Below are 10576 nucleotides of genomic sequence, written 5' to 3'. Positions count from 1 at the left end.
CCAAAATTGAGATCCAGTGGAGAAGGTAAGACTATTTGCATAATTTCAAATGTACAGTTTAGCATCACTAATAATTGAAACACTAATTAATAATCCATAAAGTTCCTCTAGTCCAAACGCTGGTTGCTGAGAGTGCTTTATTCGGAACTGGCCCATACAAGGTCTAACAATGAGTAATACCAGGGCTTTTTTTGTAGAAAAAGCCCAGCAGGAACTCATTAGCATAATAGGTCACACCCAACAGCAGAAACTCATTAGCATATTAGGCCACACCTCTGGCAGTGCAGCTCATTAGCATATTAGCCCACACTCCCATGCCTTCCCTTGGCTTGCCCCGGGTGCCCTGTGGCTGCGGGGAGCCCAGGCAAGCCGGCCCTTGGACAGGCCGGGGAGGCACGGGGAGGGACTTTAATTCCCTGGCCTGCCTGCCTCAAAGTCGCCGGGGTGTGTGTGTTGCTCTCCAGGCCTTCCCTCTGTAGCCACACATGCAGAGGTTTTGGCTGTAGTGTGCCTGGCCAACTCTGAAGCCAGCCAGAACTCCGTTCCTGTGCGTTCCTGCCCAAAAATAGCCCTGAGTAATACTCATAGACAGGAGCACCCTGTGTGATTGTTTCAGTGCACCAGCATAAATTTGTCCATGGTTCACACTTGGATTACTGGCACCTGTATAATTTCCCTTTCTGCAAAGCATCTCTAAGAAGCACTTTAGTCCCATAAAAATGTGTGCCCCCATTCATTTCACATATGTGCTATTTTAGGATCCCACCTACCCCCTCCGATATACCTTAATTTAGAGATTTCATTTTCTTTTCAAAAGAGCTGTATCTGGCTTTGTACTGAGCCACATTTGGCTCCCAAGCCATAGGTTGCAGACCCTGCTATCAATTTTTTATTCTGCAGTGCACCACTAGTTTCTTTTGAGGATGTGCATAACAATACAAATGTACTTGTAATACTCATTAAAAAGGACATTGACCTGGGATTGTCTTGACATGACTGGCTTTGTGTGCATGCAAGGGGATGGCAGGGGGGATGTCCTGTATCTTTTCGTTCCATCAAAGACCACCCAACACAGACTGTAAATTCACCCAGCATTTATTCTGCACGGTTCACTATTAAATCACATGGTATCTTAAAATGCTACAGTTCACAGAACAAATGACCAGTTGATCAAGGTGCAAGGGAGAGGTTGCAAAAAAGAGAGTCCATGCATAGTTTTCAGATATTTAGCAGAGCTTGCAAGCAGGAGCAGTAGAAAAATAATGAGTAGAAGATGTGGTTTATGAGACAGAGAGGAGAACTTCACTGGAATGGAACCTCGGGAATGGCCCTAGGTCAGGAGGGAGCAATATAACCTCAAGCAGCAGCCAGATTATAAGTGATACTCCAGCCAACAGTTGTTTTTTTAAAAAAAAAAATATGCAGGAGAAAAATGTCTTCCCTCCCACATTAGCTTCTCAAAATGCAACATTCAGCAGCTGGGCCAAAGCTTTTACTTTTCTGCTGGATAAATCTTTTTTCACTTAAATAATCTAAATTACAGTGACAGCTGCTACAAATGTTCTCTAGCTTCTCTTTCCTCCTCATACTGCATGTCAGATTCATATCCACAATGACCAGCTGTGCAGCCAACTGGACATTTGTCTGCCTGTTACCAACATTAATAAATTGAAAATGGCCTACCTTTTATTTTTAGGTACTGGGGGAGGGGGAGCAGATCCCCACAGCTTGTACAAGCACTGACAACGGCACTGACTGGATATATGGACATTTTGTTCTTGGGCTACAATGAAAGTAGGATCATGGCCAGATAATTTTGAGAGCTTGCCAGGAATTACCTAAGTGATACTTTTGCTTGTGCTCTTTCCTCTAAATCAGTGACAAGACAATTGAGTTACTGGTTTAGCACAAAGACTTTCTTGATTCATGTGAAGCTAGGCCAATTTTTTCCCTCTTAGATCCAATTCACACAACCCTTGTTGAGCAGAGGTTGCCACTTTTGACAGCCTGGTTTCAATAGCGCAAAGATGTTGCACTGTCACAAGGAAGTTCAAGTCCCAAGGAGAGCCAGTTTGGTGTAGTGGTTAAGTCTGGGAGAACTGGGTTTGATTCCCCACTCCTCCACTTGCACCTGCTGATGTGACCTTGGGTCAGTCACAAGCTCTGGCACAGCTGTCCTTGAAAAAGAGCAGTTTGTGTCAGAGTTCTCTCAGCCCCACCCACCTCACAGGGTGTCTGTTGTGGGGAGGGGAAGGGAGAGGAGTTTGTAAGCCACTCTGAGACTCCAAGTTTAGGGTGGGGTATAAATCCAATCTCTTCCCTTCTTCTTCTTCTCTTCAATCCTTGTTTCTCCAGTTGAAGGACCTGTGATAAGAAATGTTAAGGAAAGATCTTTCTCTGCCTGAGATTCTAGAGTGTCATTGCCAGTCAGAGTAGACAATACTGAGCAGGGTATATGAATGGTCTGACATGAAATAAGCTTCATATGTTCAAAGGTTTTATGCTGATGGCAGAGCAGTGGGACCAACTGCTTCGCACATTTGAATCTAACTTTTCATCCCATACGGAAAGAAAACCAGCCACCATACAACCAAGAGTCTTTTAGTTCATATGGATGGATTTATGGGCTATTTTCACACTTCAAAATGGACTTGCTCAAATGTGATATGAAAATGTCTGGAAGCTATCCAGAATATTAAACCCTATATGTTTCTTCATCTGGGTCTTCTAGATAGGAATACTTGAATCCTTTTCTTCTGCCTACTAGCTCAATACCAACGGTACATTCAGCCATGAAGTTTCCAGGCATGTGCACATGGGTATTTAAAAGTATGTGTATGTCATCAACACTTTATGTGTTTGTTGTATGACACCTCACTAGTTAATAGTAGTGTATACACAGCCATCATGTTTGCTGTACAGAGTGTGAAATTGTTTGAGATGAGCTGCTATGATACCAGTTAAACAGCAGAAATCCCAAAGACCTTCAAGTTCTATATTGTGTACTTTTAATCACAGTTAGCTGAGTTATTAAAGGTAAAGGTAAAGGTTCCCTTGCTCGAAAGCCAGGCGAATCCCACTCTAGGGTTGCGGTGCTCATCTCTGTTTCAAAGCCGAAGAGCCAGCGCTGTCCGAAGACGTTTCCGTGGTCATGTGTCCGGCATGACTAAACACCAAGGCACACGGAATGCTGTTACCTTCCCACCGAAGTGGTCCCTATTTATCTACTTGCAATTTCTTGCTTTCGAACTGCTAGGTTGGCAGGAGCTGGAACGAGAGACGGGAGCTCACTCCGTCATGCGGCACCCGGGTTTTGAACTGCTGAACTACTGACCTTCCACAGCCTGCAGTTCAGCGTCTTAACCACCTGAGCCACCGCAGCTCCATAGCTGAGTTATTACTGTCAGGTCAATATGTATTTGTAATTTGCTACAAACTGTGGCACATCTTTGATGAAATAAAACAAAAAGTGGCTGAGCCTCACCATCACATCCTTTCATTCCCACCATCAGGAATAAAAACAGGCTTTCCACCAAATATCAGTTTCTCTTCCACCATTTGCTGCTTACTGCTAGTAGATTTCTGACAGGTAGGAATTGGCAGTACAAGAGCTTAGAGCTGCAGCCACCCCCCCCCCCATGTCCTCCCTGGTAGCATCTAGTCTAAAAAAAATGTGAAATGATGTCATTTTGATGTTCATTCCCCCGCCTCACTCCCAATCTCACACCACAGGCTGACAGGGAATGATAGGAAAACGCACAGCATAATGATGTCATGTCATGCATTGTGTTATAACAGATGGTAATGTACCGGGAAGAGAGGAGAATAACATGGCACAGCAGCAGCTCTGTGTTTGTTGTAATGTCTTCCTCTGTCCTAAATTACTTAATTAAATGTGAGTCATTTAGCTGAAGTATTCTACATGATGGGCCTGGTTCTACTGCATAGATCAAGATCAGTGTTTTCGACCTGTTTTAGTACTCTGGGCATGGGTTTGTTAATTGGCTTTCGGGGATAAAACTGGAACTACACTTCATTTGTACACTTGGAAAGTCTCTCACCCTCCCTCTCTCCCTCATTCACACAGAACTCCCAGAACAAAGGAAGGACACTGTCTGTACAATAACAGAAGAGCCTAGTTCATATTGCCTTCCCTTTTCCCCAGTTAGTCAAGGCTTAGCGGCAGGTCTGTACTTTTTGGAGAAAAGAGGTGCTTCAAAGAATTCCTCCCTGCTGTCAGCTCTGCCTGAGGGAATCCCTGTGTCTCTTTCCTTCCTCCCTTGGGATAATGTTATAGGTTGACAAGATATGCTATAGGTTAACACTGCAGCAGGATACGTTGCTACAGAGAACAGTGGATACATGTGCATACCATGATGGCTTATTTTTTCAAGGCATGCAAACCTCTGTTATAACACATTATGTGAGTGCTTAGACACTCACTACCATAGCCTGATAGTGATACATATAAGATTGCTAGCCTGAGTTATATTTTAAATATACTCAGAGCAGTATAGCCATAAAAAGGAATATGAGGCATTCTTTTATGCAGCCTTTCTGTAAATTTTGTTTAGGTTGCATGGGATACTGTTAATTACAGTAATTTATCATAGTGGCAGAGGTAGGATTCATATGCATAGAGCGTTTACTCCCTCCTGTAGTTGGAATCCTTAGTTTTCATATGAAACGGGATACTGCTAATTGAATTTTCACTTGGGTAGATAAAATCTTTAACAGCTATGGAATAACTAAATGCTCTTTGTTCAGTTATGTGGATCAGAATGATTTACAACACCTTTCACATAATCATGCTAATTTTGCTTTCATATGATTAATTAAAACAATATGCTCCTCCTTTGTAAAATGGAATTAGCACACCCAAGGAGACAGGCTTTATTGCAGAATTTTCTTTCTGGTAATAAAAGCAATCTTCGCACACCATACTCTGTTGTTGTTTTGTCAAAGATAGGTAAACATGTATAAACGGGTAAGAAAACAACATTTGTGACCAAATTAATCCATCCTGAAACTGCTAAATTTGGTGATTATCATTCCAAAAATACTTCAGCCCATAAATCTGTGTGGTGGCAAAAGGCAGAAAGTTTCAACATAGTTCAGACTCAGGGCCTAAGCAGATATGACACTGTATGTGTGTGACATACAGTTTTACTCTATGGTTGGCAAGGGTTTTGTTTTGCTCTATAGTTTGGCAAGGGCTTTCTGGATTTCTACATAAGTAGAAGAAGATTGGATTTATACCCTGCCCTTAACTACCCAAAGGCGTCTCAGAACAGTTTACAATCCCTTTCCCTCCCCCTCCCCACAACAGACACCCTGTGAAGTAGGTGGGGCTGAGAGAGTTTTCTCGAGAACTGCCCTTGAGAGAACAGCTCCCAGAGTGCCCTTTGCCTTGGTCAGGGATAGATCTACCCATTTTAAGACTCCATTTTCAGGTTCTTGCTGGGACTTTATAGTTTGTCTTTCCCCCATATTCTCTTATCCCTTAGTGGTTAGTTAGGTTAAATCTGTTTGTCTCAATGTGTGATCGATTTTAGACACTTTTTCTATCTTGTTTTACTGACCACATTGCCCTTAAAGTGTCTTTGTCTGTGTGGGTGCTATTTGCAGCAAACGTATTCAAGTGATTTCCACCAAGCACTCCTTCATAGGCTGGCTATCCCATGCTGAAACATTAATTGCCTATTTAGCTCATTTCTCCAACCTCTGTAAACAATGATTCTTTGTGTTAAAGTTCTCTACTTTATCCAGAGTGCATACAAAGTTGATTTAGTGGGAAATGAAAACAAATTAATGCAAAAAATAAATGATACTATGGAAACAAAAACTGGCCAATAAATCTCAATAATATCTCTGCCTTCCCAACTTCTATCACCTGCTCTGTCACCTGTATACCTATGACAACCCACTCCAAACCTATGAATGATCTCATTCAAAAGAATAACATGAATGTTCAAGAACACAGATGCTAAGAAACACTAACTGGACCACTGTGGCACTCTACTGGTTAGGCCCCAGGCTGCTGATTCTACTTCTGTAGTTGAAACTCTGAACCCTGTTTAGAAGGAAAGAACCTGACTTAATGGAGATCTGTCCCTTTCATGCCCATCATACACTCTGGACAATCCAACAAAAGTAGTTAACTATGTCAATAGTGGCTGCCAGACTGACCCAGAAACCAACTTGGTGCAGAAAAGAATGTCCAGTGTCTTACATATACAGGGCCCAAAACAACCTGCAACAGTCCACAGCTGCCATGGCATCAATGGAAGTCCTGAGCCAAACCAGACAAGGTGGCAGGAATACAAAAGTCAGTCTCAGGATCTGAGACATCACATCTGTTACCAAATCTGTAAGCTCAGCCAAGGTGTCTACTAGCAAGTTAGGCCGCAGATTTCCAGAGAACAGCAAGGAGAGATAAGGAGGCTTTTTTGAATGAACAATGCAAAGCAATAGAGGAAGACAATAGAATGGGAAGGACTAGAGTTCTCTTCAAGAAAACTGGAGAAATCAAGGGAACGTTCCATGCAAAGCTGACCATGATAAAGGACAAAAATGGTAGGAACCTAACAAAAGCAGAAGAAATTAGGAAAAGATGCCAAGAATGCACAGAAGAACTATACAAGAAGGACCTCAATGTCCTTGACAACCATGACGGTGTGATCACTGACCTCGAGCCAGACATCCTGGACTGCGAAGTAAAATGGGCCTTAGAAAGCATTACTAACAGCAAAGCTAGTGGAGGTGATGGTATCCCAGCTGAGCTATTTAAAGTCTTAAAAGATGATGCTGTTAAAGTGCTGCACTCAATATGCCAGCAAATCTGGAAAACGCAACAGTGGTCACAGGATTGGAAAAGGTCAGTTTACATTCCAATCCCAAAGAAGGGCAATACCAAGGAATGATCAAACTATTGCACAATTGCACTCATATCACACTCTAGCAAGGTCATGCTCAAGATCCTACAAGCTAGGCTTCAGCAGAATGTGGATAGAGATCTGCCAGAAGTACAAGATGGGTTTTGAAGAGGTAACTAGAGATCAAATTGCCAACATTCGCTGGATTATGGAGAAAGCAAGAGAGTACCAGAAAAACATCTACTTCTGCTTCATTGACTATGCTAAAGCCTTTGATTGTGTGGATCACAATAAACTATAGCAAGTCCTTAAAGAGATGGGAGTACCAGACCACCTCACATGTCTTGAGAAACCTGTATAAGGGTCAAGAAATGACAGTTAGAAACGGATATGGAACAACCGATTGGTTTAGCATAGGAAAAGGAGTACGGCAAGGATGTATATTGTCACCTTGCTTATTTAATTTATATGCAGAGTACATCATATGAAATGCCGACCAGGATGAATCACAAGCCAGAATTAAGACTGCTGGGAAAAACATCAACAACCTCAGATATGCAGATGATACCACTGTAATGGCAGAAAGAGGACCTAAAGAGCCTCTTGACCAGAGTGAAAGAGAAGAGTGCAAAAGTGGGCTTGAAGCTCAACATCAAAAAAACTAAGATCATGGCATCCGGCCCCATCACTCCTTGGCAAATAGAATGGGAAATCATGGAACCAGTGACAGAATTCACATTCCTGGGATCCAAGATCACTGCAGACTGTGACTGCAGCCATGAAATTAAAAGACGCCTGCTCCTTGGGAGGAAAGTGATGGCAAACCTAGACAGCATAATAAAAAGTAGAGACATCACCCTGCCAACGAAAGTCCGTATGGTCAAAGCAATGGTAGTCCCAGTAGTCATGTATGGCTGCGAGAGTTGGACTATAACGAAGGCCGAGCGCCGAAGAATAGATTCTTTTGAATTATGGTGCTGGAGAAGACTCTTGAGAGTCCCTTGGACTGCAAGGAGATCAAATCAGTCAATCCTAAAAGAAATCAACTCTGACTATTCCCTAGAAGGCCAGATACTGAAGCTGAAGCTCAAATACTTTAACCAGCAAATGAGAAGGGAGCACTCACTGGAGAAGACCCTGATGCTGGGAAAGATTGAAGGGAAATGAAGGGGACAGCAAAGATTGAGATGGTTAGACAGTGTTATCGATGCAATGAACATAAAATTAAGCAAACTCTGGAGCACAATGGAAGACAGGAGGGCCTGGCGTGATATGGTCCATGGCAGTGTTCCCTTAAGCTGAGTTAGTGTGAGCTAGCTCACAGTTTTTTAGCCTCCGGCTCACACACTTTTGTCTTCACTCAAGAAGGATGGCTCCATTGCAAACTAATTTATGCAGTAGCCAAATCGCTTGCTCACAACTTTAATGCCAGTAGCTCACAAAGTAGAATTTTTGCTCACAAGATTTCACAGTAGGTTTTTCCAGTTTTGGCGTTCGCCATGGCAGTCGTTTTTTCCAATCCTCCGGGAGAAGACCGCCAGAGCCCACGGTGAGGAAGGGGTGTGATTGTCCGCGCCACCCCCAGAGCCTCCACAAGAGGCTCCCAGCCATGGGGCACTAGGAGGCTCTTTCCCCCAGTGAGCCTGCCGGTGAAGGGGGCCCTCCCCATGCCCCGAAGGTCCCACTGCGGAGTGTCCTGTACGGGAATCAGAAGCACACACTGGAGCAAGCATTTGGTGGCCGTGCAACTGGAAAAGGAAACCGTATCTATCGTTGAAAGGTGTGTTGGAGTTTAAGCAAGAACCACCGAAAATTTAAGTGGACACCTACCCTTAGAAAGCGAGGGGGGACTCTCCCCCAATAAGAAAAACTAAGCAAACTTTGCATGGATATGAAAAGGGGGGTGGAATACTGAAGCAAGATAGACTGAAATTAAAAGCATTTAAGAACTTATCAAGCTGTTTAAGGAGTCTCTGAGTGATAACTTTTATAAAAAGTAAACAATCTCAAACACAGCGCCCACGAAGAAGGATGAGAAGACAACCAAGTAAAACCAAAGCTTCTTGCTGGAACTGCTGGTCCAGCGAGTCCAGGACACAACTACAGTGCTACAAAAGACGCTGACAGAAGCGCTGCGACCCCTGCTGGTACAAGTGATGGCACTACATAGCAAATTCAACGCACAGCAACTGCAACTGACTGAAATAGCAAAAAAACCCAGATAAAACTGAACAAGAAATAAAAGAAGTGGATACCAACACCAAAAAGCTTAAAAAAACAACTCCAGGTTATGGGGAAAAAGAGATTGATGGAGGAGTCTCAACTGTTACAGCTACAAATGGAGAGAGCAAGCTATGTCTTAAGATTTCAAGGTGTTCCTGAAGAAAAATCTGAGAATCTGAAACAGACTATGTGTGATATACTAGGACCTATGGCATATAGAAAAACAGACATACTACAAAGTGAAATAGATATGATCTATAGATCATATCCAGAATTTACAAGAAAAAATAATCTGCCTGGGGAAGTGATTATAAGATTCTCAAGAAGACGAGTGAGAGATCAAATACTTAAAGCGACAAATGGATCTACCTTGAAGAAATAAAAGTGTTAAAGGACATCCTGTTTGAAATAAGAAGGAAGAGGAGGAAATATAGAGACTTGGTGACATTTTTACAAAAGAAAAACGTCACTTACAGATGGTTAGTCCCCGAAGGTACAATCTTCAAATTTATGGATAAGAAAGAAAAAATTGACTCTGTTGAAAAAGCACATGAATTTTTGCGTCTACATAGTCGTCCATCAGGAGAGGTAGAAGCGGAGAATGAGGACAGCACTAAAGATAGCGAAGAAGAAGGAGCAGCGGCATCTTCAGATTGTCAGCTAGCTGCCATGCTTTCATTGTTTTCATTCATCCCTGACTGTAGCGCATGCGTGCATGATTTCTTGCTTGCTTTGCTTAAATTGCTGTGAGTAACTAACGGGAGGCGCTCATGGGACCATGCGAACTGGCTCTGCCAGACTGTGCTATCTGTGTAACCTTGAGGAGGAGGGAGGGCTTGCATTCCACTGCCGGTGTGAATATTTCTGCTCTCATGGGGCAACGAGAGTCTCCCATTCATGATCTAATATCCTGCCGGGAGATTTACCGCATGCGCACTTGGATTTCATTTGCTTAGCCAATTGTAGCATCAGAGTATATGTATTGATGCCTCAGCCCTAACCGTTATTCCTAACAATGTACCGGTACCACTTGGCAATGGACTTGTATTCTAATAAAGCATAACTTTTCCCTGAAGAGTGTGTATGGACTTGTGAGCTGTTGAACCTGACACAGATGAATGGATAAATGGATTCTTAGATGACCACATTCAATTGAAAGGAATTATGAGCTAAAAGCTAAATTTGTAAAGCAATATGTATGACCACCATCTCTTGGGTTTTTAGTGGATTTTTCTTTACTTTCTCCCATAGTATGTAGTTCCCTTCCCTAGTTTCATTATAGTTTTAATAGTTTGTAGTTTATAGAAAATGCAAATTAAAAAATCCCCTATGGGGGGCACAAAAAAAAAAAGATTTCACATCTTAGAGGGAGCATTGGTCCATGGGGTTGCAAAGAGTCGGACTTGACTGTGTGACTGAACAACAACAAACAAGCCAGTAAGATCCCAACCTATCCCTGGAACTCAGCACAACAAGCC

The sequence above is a fragment of the Gekko japonicus genome, unplaced genomic scaffold (genome assembly GCF_001447785.1).
Source record: "Gekko japonicus isolate JY-2015 unplaced genomic scaffold, Gekko_japonicus_V1.1 scaffold746, whole genome shotgun sequence".
Classification (NCBI taxonomy): domain Eukaryota; kingdom Metazoa; phylum Chordata; class Lepidosauria; order Squamata; family Gekkonidae; genus Gekko; species Gekko japonicus.
This window is presented reverse-complemented; position numbering follows the sequence as displayed.